General features: G+C 33.4%; 1 pseudogene; it reads right to left on the reverse strand.

Annotated features, from left to right (window-relative positions):
* Positions 1-205: 205 nt before the first annotated feature.
* On the reverse strand, positions 206-13,160 carry LOC104899151 (8-amino-7-oxononanoate synthase-like; annotated as a pseudogene).
* Between the last annotated feature and the right edge of the window lie 6,428 nt (positions 13,161-19,588).

Consider the following 19,588-nt stretch of genomic DNA (forward strand, 5'->3'; position numbering starts at 1 on the left):
AATGTTTCTGAAAATTAATATATTTAAGGACAACCGCATAATTTTAATTCAAAATATAATTAGAGGTAATATCTTGTTTTTCAAATAGTAATATTTGGAAGCAATTTGAGACCTATCATGAATGCTGTTTGGATGCACCGAAAACAATCTAGCGTATTATTTTGTATATTTCCAAGCACGATCACCTATAGAAGTAGCCTTGATAAAATTGTAAAATTAAACCAATAAATTTCATGGAAATCGAAGTTCTACTATTTCGAAGAAATATTACTAAATAAAAGCAAATAATAATGTAGTGCAATATCGACCAGATAAAACATCCTATGTCGTGCAACTACCTACAAGCCCAAAACTTAGGAAAATTATCAAAGTCAAAATTAGTCTTCATCATCAAGAGAACAAAATAGAACAATAGTAGAGTAGATAGCATAGAACAGCAACAACGGTAACACCTCAGAGTCAATCAAAGTCATACTATTTTTCGTTGATTTGCATTTCACCACACTCTTTATCCACATCCACATCGTCCTCCTCCTCATCATCATCAACATCATCATAATCATCATCCTGACATTTTAGAATTAGAATGTACTATTAATAATACATGAAATATTTATATAAATTAAAAATATAATTATTTTATAATGAGTATAAATAACAGATTACCTCATCTACATCAAATGTAGACATATCATAACCCGAGATTTTCATAAAACTTCTCATGTACCCTTTTGTATATAACTTCCATTTGCTTTTTTAGGCCTTTGACCTTTCTATTTAGTATTTTATTTTTCACAGTAGCTTCATTTGCCTCTTTTTTAGCCTCATTTGCTTCATTCTTGGCCTCATTAGCTTCTTTCCGTAATTTTTCGCCTTCACTAAATGATCCATATAGTGATGTAATAGAGGGACTTACTCCCTTGCCACGATCACGACTGCTTTTACCAATGGGTTTAACTTTTACATAAATTTCTTCATCTGTCATATTTATTTCTCCAGCTTCACGTTGCACTAAAAAATCTTCCATTTTTTACTGTGGAAAAAAAACCTTAAGCATTACATGAAAGGTAAGAAACACATAATTACTATATAATTGTCAATAAAGGTCATATTGGTGTAGCAAAATGAATTGTAATACATGAATTATTTTAATATTCATTTGTTTCTATAGAAATTTTGCCAACACTTCCTCTATAATACGACTTATATCCACATTCAATGAATCCATTTTAACTTGTTTTTCACATATTAAACCAATGATATTTTTTCACTCTCACCATAACAACATACTTCATAATATCATCATGATATTATTACTAACCAATAATTTTAGAGGCACAACACAATAAGAGAATAACAAATTATGCATACTATGAAGCTTAAGCTAGAGACAAAATTGTAAATGATGTTCAACTTTGTAAAACTACAAGTAAAGTAGGCTTTTTGGTTAGTTATCACAACAAGAAAATCAATTCATCATATCAAGTTTTTTACTATATCAATAGTTCACAAATAGTTTAGAAAGCATTATTTCTTACCATAGTTTCTTTTGCCACTTCAGTAACCGGTGTTTTATCATTTTTGGTATGAGTTTCCTCGGCATTACTTTGTCAAGTTTTAACTAGTATTATAAAGGGAAAAAAAAATAGAAATTAGAACTTTTATTTTTTTCAATCAAAAAATCTTAGTAATCAAAGAGTATTACCATATCTTCAACTTTTTGAGCAAAACTCTTTGTACCAGCAGTATGTCCAGTATCTAGGCAAGATCGATTATTGATGTTTGTTGTACTCTTATCCTATATTATGTAGAATTTTAAGAAACGACTGAGATGTAGAAAGTTCACAGAACGATATTGGAAGAAAATTTAATATTATATATAGTAGATAGCATACAGTATTATATGTAATCTATTCAATTACTTTGAACTCGTCTGATCCAAAGTACTTAACAAGCCATTCTCAGTCTTGTTTGTCAATATTTGGTGGTATATTACCTTCTTTGAGCCTCTCCTCATTTGTACTTTCAGTATCATAGTAATCAGATTTCAATCTTGCACGATAATTCCTGTACTTTTTTTTTTTTTTTGCTAAGTAATTAAGAATTATATTCCACCATGAAAACATTTACACCCAAACTTCTCTAGAGAGGAGCAAACCAACTAGGTTAGACCCCTGCTCCTCACTAGGCAAGCACTCAACTAGCTACACATCTATAGCTTCATTACACCCTATACAACTTTACAACGTATAAAAACAACTCCTATCATTCCTAGACATCTTTTTAGGTAAAACAAGAAAAATTCTTTCTTCTCACAGTATCTTTAATCCAATTAACCAAGTACTGAATAGTGGGCACCTTCATATTCCACTTGCTGCCATTCCTTGCTAGCCAAATTCCATAGACCACTCCAGCAAGTGCTGCATTGTAAGCTTCACGTTGGAATTTAGACTTCCCAAGTTCCCACTATTAGTTGTCCTCCTAATAATCCTTTTTAAAGTCAGTAACAGAAATTCTACAGTCCATCCAGAGATTGATGTGTGTAAGTATTTGTGTACTATAGTCAGTGGCGGACCTAGGAATTTTAATTTGGGGGTACGAACAAACAACTAAATCAAAAGTAGCATAAAAAAAAGTTTGCATAAGTTATTAAATACATAAGTCTTAAAACCGATATCCAAAATAAAACATATTTGATTTGGATTCAATACATAAGTCTTACAACCAATGTCTAAAATCCAAAGTTCGAATAAATTGGATTTGATTGACTTTAGGTGTATCATTTGTCTTTCCTAATTGAATCGATAAAAAATAATTAATTGTCAAATTTGATTTCAACCAAATAAAACATAAAATCATACACATATCAATTGAAAAATTGAATAATTCCATCCAACCCTAAACGTCTAAATCCCTAAAATCTATACTTGATCCAATTCCAATTAGTCACTAGCTTATTCAAAAAAATCAACAATTCACATGTAGACATTCAAATAATTTAAGAATCTAACATATATAAAGTATGAAAATTGAGAAAAAAAAAAATACTAAACAAAAACTTACTGGTGAGGATTGCAGGGAAGACCCAACCTCCCTTATTGCCTAATTTTTCACCCTCCAACCACTTGTTCCCTAATTCTTCATCTTCCCCAAAGAAACCAAAATCCTAGAGTTGCATCCTAACAATCAAAATTCTAGAAATTCCGCATATCATATCTGGTTGATTGACATAAACTTAAAAAATGAAGATTCTTTACACACAGGTAATACTCAATGATGTTTCTCCCTCTTTTTAATCTCCATAAGAATCGAAAAATTGAAGCATAGATCATTCAAGAATATGTTACAGATAAGAATGAACAAAACCTGAGACAGGGGATGTGGGGGTACAGTTGTACCCCCATGTACCCTTCTCCGTCCGCCACTGACTATAGTGACACTTGAACATAATGTGATCCTGCGTTTCTACCTCCATCCCACACAACAGGCAATCAGTATTGATGTTGTTGTCATACAGAGCAATTCTAGCTGCAGTATGTAGTCTACCCTTCATAGCAAGCCAGTTGATAAATCTGAACTTTGGCACACTTAATCTGTTCCATACATATCTATCCCTGGCAACATGATCTGAGCTCGGTGTACACCATGCACCTAGCAAATTTGTTCTATATTTTTTCAATTAATAAATATTCATTTTAAGAATATTTTTCAGCAAAAAAATATGTTTAATTTTCGTAAAGATTGTTCTATTTTCAATAAAAAAATGTTCTATTTTCAATAAGAAAAATGTTCTATTTCAACAAATATTTGTTTTAAGCTTATTTTTCAGCAGAAAATTATGTTCAATTTTTCGTGAAAATTGTTATATTTTCAGTAAGCAAATGTTCTATTTTTAAAAAATATTCTTTTAAAACTTATTTTCCACCAAAAAATATGTTCTATTTTTCCTGAAAATATGTTCTATATTTGATAAGCATCTATATATTTAAGATTAACAATAAAATGTTCATTTTCGTAATTCGATTCTGGTAATGTTGCACTTTAACAGTAAATGTTCTTTTTCGTAAATGAATTCTTGTAATGTTCCATTTCAACAGTAAAATGTTCGTTTTTGTAAGTAAATTTTTGTAATATTCCACTTCAACAATAAAATATTCGTTTCGTGTTCATAAATGTTCAATTTTGTATTGTGGGAGCACAGTTCTCGCTCATTATGCTCCCGAGAGCACAATGCACGCATTAGACCTCCTCGCATGTAAATAAGTTGTAACGAGCATTGTAAGCAAAGATTGCATGTATTTGTTGACAAAAACTGCAATATCAGGTCAAGTTCATTTTAGGTTGATTTCGATATAGTTTATATCGAGTACGTTTAGGTTCTAAATTGGTTTGGGCCTTCTGATTTGAGCCATCTTTGCGATGTCTAGTCATTGTCACCTATAATAGAGCACACATCTTCCATTATTGCAGCAATTCAATAAGTTCAAATCTATATAAATCTACTAAAAGCATTCCCAAACAAAACGGTGTCATATGACGCTCTTCCTAAAGTGTTTTACTTCATATATTCATGTAGAAATAAAAAAATAATTAGAAATTGCATAATATAGGCTTTGATCACTTGACTTCAAGTTCATCTACTAAAATCTTAACCACCAAACCAAGTGATATTTAGTGTTATCTTTTAAAATTATAATGTTAATAAATAAAAAATTTTCTTAACCGAGACATAGCCCAAGCTTAATAACTGGTTAAAAATCATAAGGTGAGATGATAGTGTTTTTTAATGTTGCATATTTGCTGGGATGGGGTGGGGGAGAGAGAGAAAAGAGTGGAGGGGACCAACAGAAGAAAGAAAAAAAAGGAAAATGTTGGGGTTTTTTTTGTATTTCAATTCAAATTGAAATAAAAAATTTAAAAAACCAACGAATAAGATAATGATACGTATCATAGTGACTTGCTACAACAAGTTTCAACCGGTATTGACCTACTAGGGAAATTTTGGATATAAGTTTGTATTAATTAAAAATAATCAAAAGTTTGTATTATTGCAAAAGGACGATCAAAAGTTTGTATTATTCTAGTTAAAAAATCCATTTTTTTTTTTTTGGAAATACCTTTATTTTGTTAAATATACTTCATGTATTGTTTTCTCAAAAGATATGTATTGTTCTAGATATATACTTCATGTTTATTAGATTATTGCCAGAAAAGAAAAACAAAAAACAAAAACTATTTCATAAATAAAAAGAGGCATCTATAGAATTTACCTAATATAGCTTCCTTTTTCCTTACGAAGTACTCCTAGGAATTTACCTTAGCTTCCTTTTCCCTTAATAAGTAGGAATTATACATTAGCTTCAATTCCTTTTTCTTTTCGGAGTAGGAAATACCTCAGCTAGCTTTCTACCCCGCTTATAAATAATAGTAACCTACATACCAAATTGTTCACACATTATTCTCATCCTAAATTTTTCTTCGATCAAGAAAAACAAAAACATGGAAACATGCAATACTTCTGTAACAAACATGTTAAGTTTGCACTCAAAAGCACAGCTCAAAAACCTAAGACTCTTTCTTTGGAATGCACCCATTGATGAAGGCTTGTTTGTCTTCAACATCACTTCTCTTACCACAGAAAAAACCATACATCATGTTATTGTTAGATTCGAGTTGTGCTCTCTCTATGAAAATAAATTTCTTGATTTAGCCATACAAGTAGTTATGGATGCCGAGGTTTTTGGCCGTAAAGCATCCGGGTTACTTGCTCAACAAGTCTCCGATTATATCGCGAGTTGCTTTCGATTTTGGGAGGTTGGTGGTGTTGATCTTGGTGTTGTTGTTTTCGTGGCGGATGTTGTTGTTGATGGTCATGAGCTAGAGGAAAAAGATGTACTATCTGCATGTAGAGCTCTTGCTCGCATTATTGATAGTCTTAGTTTCTTGCATAAGTTACTGGAAGACGGGGAAGAAGAAGTTGAAGATGATCAATATCAAAGAATAGATGAGACTATTGTTGCTTTAGAGGCTATTCATGTTGGTCATGATGATGATTATCATGGTTTTCATGTTGAAGATGATGATGAACTTTATGGACTTTCTGAAAATATTGATTATCAAGAAGAACAAGAATATGAAGGACGTAGTTATAGCTATTATGATGATAGTATTACTGAAGTCCTTAGTGATTCTGATGATTACAATTCTTTTCTAGAGAGGCTATTCAATGATGATGATGATGTAGACCATAATGATGTTAACTATGTTGATGATGTTCACGAGATTCCTTCTACTAATTGGGTCAGTACCATGGAGAGTACATTGGATTATGCTGTTAATAATGTTAATTCTAGAAACTATTCTGACGAGGAAAATGATCAACCTAATATTATTACTGTATGTTCCGAGTTAGAGGATGTTGATGATAGTAATGCAGATGAATTCAACCATGTTCTTAGCATTTTAAGGTCGTGGCTGCATCACGTAGAAGAAGAGCATGGTACTTCAATTCTGGAAGCCGAAGGTTCACAAACTAAAAATACTAAGGTTTCACAAGATCATAGTGTAAGAAAGATTTTATTGAAGATCAAACCAACAATAGAACTAGTAAAAGCGGAGGAATTAAGCGAAGATAGTATTTGTTCCATTTGCCTTGAGGAAATTTCAAGTGAAGGAAAAAATATAAAGATCAGTCGTTGTAAACATGTGTTTCATAGAGACTGCATATTCAAATGGCTTCCGAAGAAACAATCATGTCCTTGTTGTCGTTTGAGTAGTTTAACAAACGTGTATCGTAATTAGATGATGTCAATTAAAGATTTTTGTTACATTTTGTTACTACTATACTTGATCAAAATGCACTGATATTAATGAAGTTGTGGCAATGCATATATAGCAGATGATTAATTGAGTGGTAGTTATAGTTTATAGGAATATTTAGATTATAGTTTATGTAGGTATATATTACAATTGCGCTCCTTTATTTATTTTATCCATGACTTAAACCAAACATTAGTGTGAAATGATGCTGATATTCTTAAAGCTTGTCTGGTTGATACAATCAAAATTCAAAGTGCTTTAAGTTTGTTAGCTGAACCAGTTATTCCACTCATTCCCATGCCTAAGCCCATGTGAAAACTATAAAAACTGATCTTCAAAGATCTTTAATAAGTACAGTATTATAGTAGATCCTTTTGATTTTGTGTAATAAATGCCAAAATGGAGTTGCAGTCCTACTTTGATCACTTACCACAGAAAGGGTCGACATGTCTGACAGTCTGAGTGGAAGCGAAATCTGTTTGCTTCCCCTGGACTCTGCTGTCAACGTCTTGGTTGTATGCTCTTTTTGCTATCTGACATACAAACATCAGGTTGATGAGCTAAGAGTAACTGGTTCAAGCAAACAGTTGGACACATCTTCTATATACTATCAATGAAGCTACTATATCAAGGATTAACTATCATGATTATGATGATATTGTTTGATTGCCATTGGAATTCCGACTATTTATCAATTTTATGAGAGAATTTACAAAAATCTCAATTTGTAAAAGATTCCCAAATGTTAATGTAGTTCTGCTTCTGCCCATGCTTATAGAATCCCATGTACACGTTTTTGATCGAGATAGTAATTAACTAATAATGACCCATGTCACATTTCCCTCTAAATTACATTGTAAATCAAAGTCATCCATCAAAGAATATCGAGGACAAAATCTGACCTGCTCCAGAACTAGATGTGACGTAATGTAATCAAGAAGTAGAAGAGATTAGATACTAAAAAGGCAATATCTCAGAGTTTTGCTAGTAATTCTGAACTCTCAATATCAACATCTTGAAACTTTATGCAGCGAGACAATGCAGCAGCGAGCTTCTTCACATCCTTCCTTGCATGTGCAGCACTCAGAGTTATTCTCAGTCTAGGGGAAAAAATAGAAAAACAAGTGAGCTGATTCGGACAAACAAATGACCCAGTTTGTCTGAGTGTCGAATGGCAGTAAGTAGGAAAAATATGTGGAAGAGGAGGATACTGAAAGACCTGCATGAATTAGGAGGCACAGTTGGTGGTCTAATTGCAGTAACATGGAATCCAGATTTCAGCATATGCCTGCAGAATAACAAGGCTGGAAATTCAAGAACTGCTTGTAACGGAGGAAGACAGATGGCAAAAAGAGTACTTACCGACTGGCTAGCAAGGACTTCTCTTCACTTCCCACTATTATTGAGACGATGTGACTTGTAATCGGAATTCCAGTGAGGTCTTTGAAGTCTTGCACTCGTTCTTGGATTGCACTTCTAGGCCAGGCTTCTTTTTCAGCAACAAATGCAGCAGCTGCTGTGCAATGTCATTAAATAACTTGACACTGTACAGAGTAATGCTATGCACTTACAAAGTTATAATTCATATGCAGTACAACATATAAGCAAGTTTTACACAAAGCAACACCTAGAGAATATGCAAGTTTTCTCTAATCAACTTATAATTTGATTTTACAAGAAAAAAAAACATTAATACTACCTCCGTTTCTTAATAAGTGCAACATTTCCCTTATTTGGAATAGTCACAATAAGTGCAACCAAGCTCAAAATGGTAAAAAAAAGTTCAATATTATTACAAATATGCCACCAAAAAGCAAGAGGGGACCACAACTTTTTTGTTTCATCACTTGAATTACTCTACTTTATTGTGGTCCCAACTTTCTCTCTCTACATTCCTTGATATTCCCCCACTTTCTCTATGTTGCACTTATTAAGAAACGGAGGAAGTATTAATTACGCCATTTCTATCTTTTATCTTCTCCCCATCACATAATTCATATTTAGCGCATTTGTATTTGGGAAATCTAATCATGAACCATTAGTATTATATTAGAAAAGGAGACAGCTTTCAATTTTACTATTATTTCTAAAAGGTGGTAAGGAGTACAAAAATTAAACTGTAGACGACAATTTTAGGAATTTTTGATTTTAGCAGCTGACAAACTGCTAAGTAGCACAAGTGACTGGTACAATCATGTCCTAGTGCACTTTGACATATAAGAGAAATGAGTGAGAAGTCACTTTACCATGGGCAGCGGCAGCCATTGGTATAGACACAGCAGTGGAAAATATAAAAGAACGGCCCCTGGACATAATAAGCTGTTTCCATCTTTTGCTGTCATTAAAATCATAGAAGACGCATATAAGTAATTTCAAAAGGTCAATGGACAACGGAAGGCAAAAGAATATAGACTATGTGCATGAGTAATTTTGAGAAGGCAATGGACAGAAAAAGTAAGGAGAAGATGAAAGATGAATAGCAGTATGGTTCTTACAAAATGCCAAGTGGTAGCATGATACCATAGGAAGCTGACTTCTGAGTAAATGTTATTTCTAAGGCAAGGGTTCATGGCATGGGAAAGGAATGATATGAAGATAACAAGAAAAAAAAAAACCACCCCCTCTATTTCCCCATTTGGTTGGACAAGAGAAAGGAAAACTTCATCCTTTTTGGGTCGGTAGGAGACTAGGGGTTAGGCTATGTCATGATTTGGATGGTGGTTGTGGGGTGGGCTTATAGGAGTAAGGTGGGTACGTGGTGGTAGTTTGTGGGGAATCCAAGGAGTGGCCAGTGGCAGTGGTTGGCAACTTGGGGGTTTAAAGACAGTGGTGGTCGGGTAGTTTCTCAATTACCCAAAATTAGGGATACCAAATCGGGGAAGGGAGGGGGGTTAGTGCGGAAGGATTTGGGGTGAACCCATTGATTCAAAAGGGTGAAAAAGAATAGATAAAAATGTGAACCAAACAAGCACTAACACCTTGTTTGTATAGGAGGAAATGGAGGGAAAGGGAACAAGTTCCCTTGTTCAGATAAGGGATTGTGGGAACGGAGGGGAGGGAGAGGGAAGGATCCATTTTCCCTCCCTCTTGAATAAACATCAACCTTCCCAAATTGGAGAGATTTGGAAGGAAAATGGAGCTCCATCTCCCCCCTCCCCTTCCTCCTCTATCCCTCCTATATTGGTGTCCAAACAAAGTGTAAGGGTATTACGGTTCTTGATTTCTTTTCCCTTCCTTGAAAACCCTTACCAAATGGTCCATAATAAAATCAACTATCTGTTGTGGAATAAATTCATATCTAAATCCCTGTATCGAAAGACCTGAATATGAGATAAATCAACTTGCAGGAACAATGAAAGAAGTTCTTTCTGGGTCAAGCTTCACACTTCTCTAACAAGATATATCTATAAGAAAAAGCTCCTACTGCCTAAACTAGTAACTTTGTTATTCAAGACTTGCAGTTACATTGTCGTACTAGTGTCCAATACGCACCCAAAACCTCAAATGAATAAAAAGATTTGGGTATCATCCTTGAGGCAAATATCTGTGCTCGAAACTTCTTACGAGTCTAACACTTTTGAACAATTAACATGGACTTGCTTTAGGTAAGGTCATAATATCTTAAATCACGGATTTCCCTAAACCATGCCAACAGCACAGCACAAACTGAGTGATGGTTGTTCAAGTGAAGCATCTTCGCCCACTTAACTTGGAGCATTGTGACAACTAACAACAAAGGCAGCAATAAACATTAATCATTTAGATTACATACCTGCATGCTATAAAACCTCCAGTGCAACCTGCTGCCTTACTTAAAGTGCCAATACATATATCAACATCGCTTTCACAATCAAACTCTTGCGCCACTCCCCCACCACCTCTGCCACTTATAAATGTTCCATGAGCCTGTAATCACACAATAACAGAGAAATAAAGAAAATCTATACATTTTTTATATTATTTATATTTTTCTGGATGCTATTGCAGAAGCAGAAAAGGAGCACTTACATCATCAATAACCAACAAAAAACCATGCTTCTCACAAAGGTTTACTAGCTCAGTCATTGGCGAAGTCTCCATCCATACTGAATAAGCTGCCATGATAACATAGGAAGTGACAAAATGCATATATTCCTTCAGGCATTTTCCTCTCAACTCAAATTTTTCAGCTACTTAATGAAGTATTTCCTAAAGGACAAGGTACAGAAGGAAATAACAGGTATGACAAAATGCATATATTCCTTCAGACATTTTGCAATCTGAGCTGAGAGAACACAGTGGAGAAGTCAGAAACACATAAATCACATAGGCACTTGTACTTGTAAGGCTACTTCTTAGTCATAGGTAGCACTGGAAATAACATACAGAAGTGCATCAAGATGTGACATGTCACAATGTCGGTAGACAAAGGTCTCTATACAGTGTAATTGTTCCCAAAGGCGCAGACCATCAATAATTGATGCATGATTAAGGGCATCATAAAAGACAGCAACTTTTTCAGTGCTCAGAGGAATTCTGCCAGGAGCCAAGAGAGAGGCAATGCTTCCTACTGTAACCATGAAGGCCATATTTGCAGCAAAGCCCGTAGGACAAAGAAGACAATCCTACAGCATGAAGAATATTAGAGTTTTTCGCTAAATATCCCCTTTATCAAACAGAAAGCAGCACGCATTGTGCCTTATGTGGTCAAATTCCCCACTCTAACACCCAAAAAAGGACAGTTTATAAAGTACATGTTTCATAGTCAATCACAAACAATAATTTCCCAGTAATCATCATGAAAACCCATATCGACAAAAAACTAAAATTTCCATAACATGAGTGACTACCATCAAACTTCCATCATAATATAATGTGACAAGTTGACAAACAGTCAAAAGCTAAGAGCTCAGTATTAGAAGATCAAGCTGACAAACTTCACTAAAATAATTGACTAAACATAAACACTAAGAGTAGCATGAATGAAGAACATAGCACACCTCTTTCTACTTTAGCTCTGCTAAACATGCCTCCAAGTGCCCATGATAATCTGTATAACCACATATCAATGCAGAGCCTCTTGGACCCATCACGTGCTCTTGGACTGCCTATAAGCAAGCGAAATCATCACCTCTAAAATCAAAATTATAACACCAACTCTAAAAATAGAACCACACCGCACGTCACACATGAAACAATAATGATCAAGATCACCTTAGCAACCGCCATTCTAATAGTCGAATGAGCACTCAAACCCAAGTAATCATTTCCAGAGAACAACAAGAGCTTTCTCCCATTGCCAGAGCATAATTCTCCTCCTTCATTTGCCTCTTCACCTTTAGGCACTTCAATTGATCCTAACACATTCAACAGCAATAATAAGTCACTTAGGTCTTACTCTAGTACTCAACACCAATGTACCTCCTTCAAGCAATCGAATATCGAAATTCAGAAGGTCCCTCTTTTTCCCCCCTTAAATTACAGTAATCTATAGATAGCAAGAAAAGACATTGAAAATTAACTCCATAATAATTCAATCCTCCAGTCTTGGAAGTATAATATAAGCACAATGTATTCGACAGCAAATACAAAAATACACCATTTTTTCCAACAATCAACCCAAGAATTAGAAATATATATATACAGTACACCCACTTAAAGGAACTAAAACCCAAGAAAAAAAAACAAGCAGGTAATACTTCTACATAACCAGAGAAGACATTGAAAATTAACTCCGTAATAATTCAATCCTCCAGTTTCCAACATATAATATAAGCACAATGTGTTCAATACCAAATACAAAAATACACCATTATATTCAACAATCAACCCAAAAACTAATAGAAAATTGATATGCCCACAAAAGAAGAAGTAAAACCCATGAAAAAACAAGCGGCTAAGAGAGAAAAATACCGCAACTGGGAATGTCATTGAGCCAATTGCGAAATGTAGAGTCAGAAATCATAACTTCAACAGAAGCTCGATCCCATTCACGCTAACCGTCGAACACCTTGTATTCATGAGCATGAAAATTGGAGGAACTGTTGGATACATTGATGGGTCTGAGAGAACGAAGCAATTTCAAAGACTCTAACTTTGAAAGCGCTGCTTCAACCCAATCATCCCAATTCATGTTCATGTTCATGTTCATGTTCATGTTCATGTTCTCCCTCATTAGAGTAGAGAGAGTGAGAGAACGAGTAGTTTTCTTCAATGGCGGGCTTTATTTCCCACAAAATATTTAAGACTGCTATAAAAAGTGAGGTAAGGTAGGAGAAAATTAGTTGGGTCACTTGGGTGAGGTGATCTGAATTCTGACTGGGTGATTTTAATTTAGAAGTTTGACCCTAATAGTCTTTTTAAGGATCAAACTTACCATTTGTATTGGGGAGAGGTTGTAATTTAGTGGAGTACCATCTCAAATTTTATGGCATTGTTTCGGGTTTGAATTCTTATTTCAATCATATGTTGGGGTTTTACTTTTGAGCTGTTTAGCCTTGTACTCAACCTCTAAGCTGGTATGTCGTGTAAGCTAGTAGCCTAACAGAAGTTGATCTTCGAACCAATTATATTTCCTAATAAAAAAACTTACCGTTTGTTTGTAGAAATAAATTATTAGTGGAATTTAAAGTGGGGTGCATTCACTTAATTTAAATAGAGTTTGTATGGATGTAACTAAACTTATTAGACCTAAAAAAAAATTTGGTGAAAAAATGTGCTTTAGATAATAATAAAAAAAAATGGTTATTAAGTAGATAGATATACCATTCTTCATATTTTTGTTTATAATAATTCATATATTTTTTTTACATCAAAATAAAGAAATTCGTTTGTATAAAAGTGCTCCATGCGCTCCAAAATTAACGCAACACTTCCCTTTTTTTTTAGTAGTTCTTTAATTAATGCAACAATTCTATATATATATAAATAAAAAAAAAAAAAAAAACTAGAGGCTATAGCCCTACACATAGGACTAGTTCCACTAAACAACTCTTCTCTATCCTTAACATAAATATTAACAAATACCCCATACCATGCCAACAAATAAAAAAAAAAAGTGGGTAAGTTGAGAAGGGGCAACCTAAAAAGGACAGTAGATAAACTAATAAAAAATCAGAAGAAGTATCTATTATGCGTTGTAATCGATCTACAATCTGATTATATATATTTAGTTTTCTAATTATTTATTGTATTTGTATATCCTCCAAACAAATTATTTAAGCAAAAAATATCTCGTGAATCATGAACTGGTCCACAAACAAGTAATGTACATAAACAATTTATATGTTATTATTTTAGTATCAATTATAGGAAAGTAATAAAAAGGAAAATTTGCACAAAACCACCTTAAGTTTTTACTTATTTAGAAACTCCCACTTTTATGTTTTTTTTCCTTAATTTCCACCTAAACTTTACAAAACCTTTATAAACTCCCACCACTTAATGGATTTTGCCAAACTCCGTTACTGGTGGGACCCACATCAATTATTTCTTTTGTTTTTCCCTCCAAACAACTCATTTCCCCCTTCTCCATATATGTATATGTATATGTATATATATGTATATGGATTTTGCCAAACTCCGTATATGTATATATATATATATATATATATATATATATATATATATATATATGTATATATATATATTATGTATGTATATTATATTATGATGTATATATATATATATGTATGTATATATATATATATATATATATTTAGGCTCATGTGAGAATACCATAGTTATGTGAGAATACTTAATTATATGAGAATAAACTTCTGCCCTTAGATCACTCTAATCTTACGGTTGACATTTTTTTAGTTTCATTAAATCCCAAAAAAATTGTGGTGCTTCCTCCACATAAAGGTGTCTACCTACTGTAGAAAATTAGCATATATCGTCCTCCATGGAAGCTTGAAGATGTAGAGTAGTTCGAACTACTATAGCAAACTAGCAATTTCGTCCTCAATTAAAGCTTGGACAAGATTCAAAGTCCTTCATTGTAAGTCTTGCCTTCAGCTTTCACAAGGTGATACTTTGAACTTCCATTTTCAAGATCGTGAGTAATTTGCAGAGCACCAGAATCATAATTTTCAATAGATTGATGCTCTCTCTTCAATTTCTTAGGAACTACAGTCTTTGATAGCTTCCCATCACCTGGAGATATAAACAACACTTTTGTAAAGTTGCTTGCCATCTGTGAAAAAAATCACATCTGAGTACCAGACAACTACTTAATGATTGCACACACATTTTGGAGGGAATGGAAAGCAGAGAACCAACAAAACAACATTTGAGTTTGTTTCTAGTTTCCACGGTAAGAAATCAAAGTTAAAAAGGAGGTACATATGACCCAAAGCAGTAAAATTTTCCATACAAGATTCACCAAAGGTAGGAAAACATGGAAAGAAAAGTCGCTGAAAATGTTGTTTGAACAGACTGATAGAATGTTTAAGTTGCAAGTATGGCTATCTCTTGGGTGTTCTGGTAGTTTGTTCTGCTTTAGGATCACATAGTTTAAGCTCCTAAATATAGTAGAGTAAGATTTTTTTTTGTTGCTCACGTTTAATTTGTGGCACACTTTCCTCTTGATGCTAGATTGGAGCCTCTGAAAATTTTCGAGACAAAGCTGTACATAGTTGACCACCTAAGAATTGTAAATTTCCGCCAAATAGTGAAAACCATGGTATAGCTATCACTGTCATAAGAGAACTATTCTGATTTCCATGGGTTTAGAATTCATTTAGGAACAGCAACCATATTAGAATGCAAATATGTCCTCTAATTTTACAGGTATTAATCCTTCAAATTCCCCATTATATATTATACACACATTAAGAAGAAAATGGTGCTTGGGAGTTGGGGCTCCAATGATGTGCCTTCATTATGGTTGAGTAATAATTTCTTGTGTTAGCTCTCAGGCAGGTTTTAGAAAATTATTGGTTAGAGATTATATAATGTGGTATAGGTATATCCATCTTTGAAACGCAAGTGTCATATTACACAGAGCTTTTCTTGTAGTTTCTTTGCTATTAGTTAGTTTCCATAGTGCTACTAGTATTTTCTAGAATTCTGTCCAGGCTACAAATGGACCATGTGCTTTAATCCAAGCTTCGTATTGGTTTTTTTAATTTGGTGAGTGTTTATCTTGTTAAGTAATTATGTCCTATTTTTCGGGGTGGTTGTTATGTAGTTTTATGTTTCAACTTCGAACATTCCAAATTGATATTATTGACCAAAGGGTGCTCACTAGAATATTGAATGAAAATAATGGTGGCTAGCGACAATATTGGTACTTTATTGATATTCATCTCAACTACTTTATAATAGTACTAATAGTATTAATAATAGTTTATAATAGTATTAACAATTTGTGTTTGTAGGCTAGGGCATTTTCTAACTTTTTGGAGTCAAATGGTGATCCAAGAGTTGCAAAGGTATTGAATTTTGATCGAAAGCTAATCAAGGTGCAATGGAGATCAAATGAGCATGATGATGTCGATAGTGGTGATGTACATTCAAGTCATCGATGATGTACATTCAAGTCATCGATGATGTACATTCAAGCCATTGGTAATATACATTTAAGTCAACGATGATGTACATTCAAGTTATTAGTGATGTACCTTACAACTCATATAGTTATATAGCCCATGAAATTAGTTTTATTGAGTCAAGCTTACACCTCATGTATGTATTATAGTTGTACCTTACATTTCAAAATGAGTTATATATATATATATATATATATATATATATTATATATATATTATATATATTATATATATATATATATATATATATAGTTTTAATTAATCATATTTTACTAACTCTGATAATGTGTCAACCTTCGATATTTTTAGTGCATTATAATTTCTTCTTTTGAAGTCCCTTACTAAGAAAACGAGCGAGAAAATAGTCCTTGACGTACATTGCACAACATATACACTATATTAAGCCTGATTATATATACTTTTTGCTAATAGTTCATGAAAGATAATTATGATTAAAGTTGTAGCAAGCGCAAAATCTTATATGATTTAGTAGAACAAAATATAGAGAGGAAGCATATGATAAATGTAAATTTAAATTAGTACCATTCCTTTTTGTAAAATATGTAGCTAAATGTATCCATGCGTAGCACGAACTTTATAAATAGTATTCATCTAAATAAAAGAGGAACTTTTAGGCATGCCTGTAGCACCACCTATTGCCAACCATGTCACAATTTGCAAAGCTAGCATAAAAAATGCAATTCTAGAAAGATAGAGATACATATATTTCTATTAATATATTAAAAGGTGTTCCTAAGCAAGGAATAATGCCACATGGTGCTTTTTTTAAGGGTATTTTACTCCTTACCTGGGGCATGCCTAATAACTAGTTTAGTTTCTATAAAGGAATAAACAATGTGATTTTGGTTAACAAATATAATTAGTTAGCAAACTAAAGAAATCCCTAAGACTTGAGAACTCCATCTTTGAACTCAATGGACTCTTCCTTCTTCTCCCTCCTTGGCAGGGGTTGCACCACCACCAGAAGCAGCAGCAACACCACCTGGAACGGGAGCAGCTAGCAACAACAAACTTGCAAGGATCCTGCAATCCCAAAAGAAACATAAAATTTAGTTTACACAAACTTCACGCCATGTATGTTATAGTATCCATGATCATCCGCTAATGAGCACATAGACAAACATCGTCATAAAATAAATGTAATGAGCTAGAACGTACGCTCGAGCATTCGATTTCATCAACAAAAAATTATATAGAGAACGATTTTTCATGGAATAAAAAAAATTACAGTCTTACATCACTAAAAGCCAAAAAGCAAAGCACATCTCATACCCAAATTGTTGGTTAATAATTTGAACTTAGAAAAAACAATAACACTTTGTTTGTCACTTTGTGATCCAACTCATCGTCTTTTTTTGTTTGCCATGAACCAAGTATATTGACTGGTTTCTTTTTGCAGCATCAATGACTTAGCCACCTATGCAATCTACTTTTTGCCCTCCGCTTTCCCACCCCTTGCAAATAGAAAGTTAGCACAATGCAATCCTTCTGCCATCATGACCAACTAAAACACAAGAGTTCACAACTATCTCTAACGCTTTCATACAACCATCACGGGAATGACCATCCATTACAAAAATATCAGTCTCCCACTAATGCTAAGTAGTGGACACATTATCATAATCCTATTTCTGCAATCTCAATACAAAAAACTCACAACACCTTCGTTGTTTTATTGCATTTTTACTTGGAATAAAATCCACTACATATAAAGAGTTCAAGTGTAACAATGCTTGATGCAAGCTCTTTCTTTAAATGATAAAATCACCCCCATTTAACTCTTATAAAAAAATCTTTGATAAATTATTTCAATTCAGTAAAAGTCACAACATTTTACAACTCCATAGAGTCGACATCCGTGTAAAACTAATTCCACAATGATCAATGCGTCCTAGTAGTTATGCTTTCAATCGTGATGTACTTTCAAGCCATTACTGATGTACTTTCAAGCCAATAGTGATGTACTTTCACGCAAATGATCAATAATGATACCCTATAACAGGTTAATTAATGTGAACCAACTGAAAGTAACATTCAAGGATCGGTAAACAAAATACATATCGATAAATCATAATAGAAATGCTGAAAATAATCTGAAAAATGAACACAATAATTTTTATTGAAAGACACAATAAACAACTTAATTGAAAGAATCACAAGAATAAATTAGATATGCATAAACCACATTTCATGTTTGTGTATGATATTGTCCAAAACCCAACTTCTATATTTATAAGAGATTTAATGTACTTGTAGATTTCCGATAATGTATATATGGCAGAGATCTAATGTACATGAGTTGTATTGGTACACCAAAGGTTAGAAAGCAAACACTAGCCATGCATCATACACCAAAAGGTGTTAGACTAGAGGCCAAATCATATTAAACTAGCTACCTCTTAGATATAGGCTACCCTTCTCGAACCTACAACTTTTCTTGTATTTAAAAAAGATCCTCGTGATTATTACCTCCTTTGTACTACTACTCTTCTAATTAAACTACTAACTCTTTTAAACTTTTCATTGCACTTCTCTCCCTACACCTCTATAAGATTTTCTTTCTTTTATATGTTTTTCTTAATCAACTTGTTTCCTTTTATCCAATATACATTCCCAACTTCTACTTGATAATGTCCTTGAAATTTAATGTACTTTTAGTGTAGCACTAATGTACATCTAGTAAACATATGATGAACATATCCCAAGTCATTAGATTGTACCCATTACCCATAGCCAAACAAAGCTTAAAGATGATCAAATTCTTCAAAAACAACACACTTGAACAATGATGCACCAATGTATATCCAAAGCTTGATTAGATTCCCAAGCAGACCACAATAACAAGCCAAATATATCTAATAACTGCCAAACTTCCCTACATAATTTGGCATCCCTCGGCAACTCACAAAGCTGCCAATAGATTTCTATGGGATCAACAGAAGCAACATGCTCAAATACTTCATAATTTCTAGAGGAACTCAACTCACCATCAACATGCTCATATAACATGTCAGAATCAACAACATCTAAATCAACAACTACAACCAATTTTCTCACCAATTACAAAACCAATTCTCATGCAATATTAAAGATGAATAAAGACATTCCAAACAATAAACCAATCCCCCTCTCTCGTAATTCCCTTATTGGGCAAATTCTATCACTTCCTAAACTAATCTCACAATCTAGCAAATTCATAAAATTTGCATCACTAA

This window comes from Beta vulgaris, chromosome 7, assembly GCF_026745355.1.
Source record: "Beta vulgaris subsp. vulgaris cultivar EL10 chromosome 7, EL10.2, whole genome shotgun sequence".
Taxonomy (NCBI): domain Eukaryota; kingdom Viridiplantae; phylum Streptophyta; class Magnoliopsida; order Caryophyllales; family Amaranthaceae; genus Beta; species Beta vulgaris.